The sequence below is a fragment of the Chrysochloris asiatica genome, unplaced genomic scaffold (genome assembly GCF_000296735.1).
Source record: "Chrysochloris asiatica unplaced genomic scaffold, ChrAsi1.0 scaffold00038, whole genome shotgun sequence".
Classification (NCBI taxonomy): domain Eukaryota; kingdom Metazoa; phylum Chordata; class Mammalia; order Afrosoricida; family Chrysochloridae; genus Chrysochloris; species Chrysochloris asiatica.
The window spans coordinates 6,037,159-6,038,316 of NW_006408556.1; positions in this window are offsets into that span (position 1 = coordinate 6,037,159).

Consider the following 1,158-nt stretch of genomic DNA (forward strand, 5'->3'; position numbering starts at 1 on the left):
TGGCATTTAAAATGGGAATGGCAAATGGTAATAGAGGCATGCATTTGGACACAGACCTTTTAGTGTCTAGTAAGTTCCGCTTCTTCTTCATAGACTCTTAGAAAAGATTTTTAGAGCTGTTGTTGCTGTTGCTAGCTGCCATCTAGTTGATTGTGACCTCATGTGTACAGAGCCCATAAGGTTTCCATGGCTGTGCCCATTCAGAAGCAGATTGCCCGCCCTGTCTTTGAGGTGCCTCTAGGTGGGTTTGAACTGCCAACCTTTTGGCTAGTAATTGAGCACTTAACTATTTACACCAAAAGCTGAATGAAGTACTTTAACTAAAATCATTTGACCAGTGATTGTCAGTTTGGATAAAAACTCAATCCTCTCTTGGTTTTCCTTGCATTATATTACAAAATAGACACTGGAGGGGGAGAGAAAGGAATAGCGAAAAGCATCACCATAGAAAGAAAGCTTGTAAGTCCGTCTTCTGCCTATAACTAATTGGAATACCTAAAATGAACTTATGGCAGTTTCCTGTTGATGTCTTGCAACTGTTTTTTAAAATATGTTTAAGGAAGCGAAGACTGAGAAATCCCTGTTGGGGTTGGAAACTGGAGGAGTTTGTGATTGCAACAAGAGCAGTTTTAGTGAGTCGGTGAAGACTGAGAGACGTGACTTTAAGAACAAATGCTTTACATGAAGGTCTACTATTAACAAATACAATTAAAAGGTCTAATTTTGAAGCATTCAACAAGGTTCTAAGAAGATTTACAACTTACTAGGAACTAATAATGTGAACAGAATCCACTGTGCTGAAGGATTCACCTCTATCTTTGGAAAGCCAAGAAATGGCACTTGCAACACCAAATGTCATAACAGAGCCAGGTAGTATGACCTGTGAAGGACCCATGAGCAACCCGAAGAGTGCAAATGAGAGAGTGAAGAACTAGGGCCCAAGGATTCTGATCTCTCCAAAGATCATCAAGTTAGAAACATCAGAAGGGATATTAAAGAAGACTGAAAATATTATAGCTATTATCACAGCTCTTAACATAAGCTTAAAATCTTTGAATGTAAAGATTGATAAGCTGTTGTCTGATGTCACCTTCCTAACCTTACAGACATCAGCAGGCACTCCATCGGAATCAAATCCACCTCCAACTTCTACTGCTG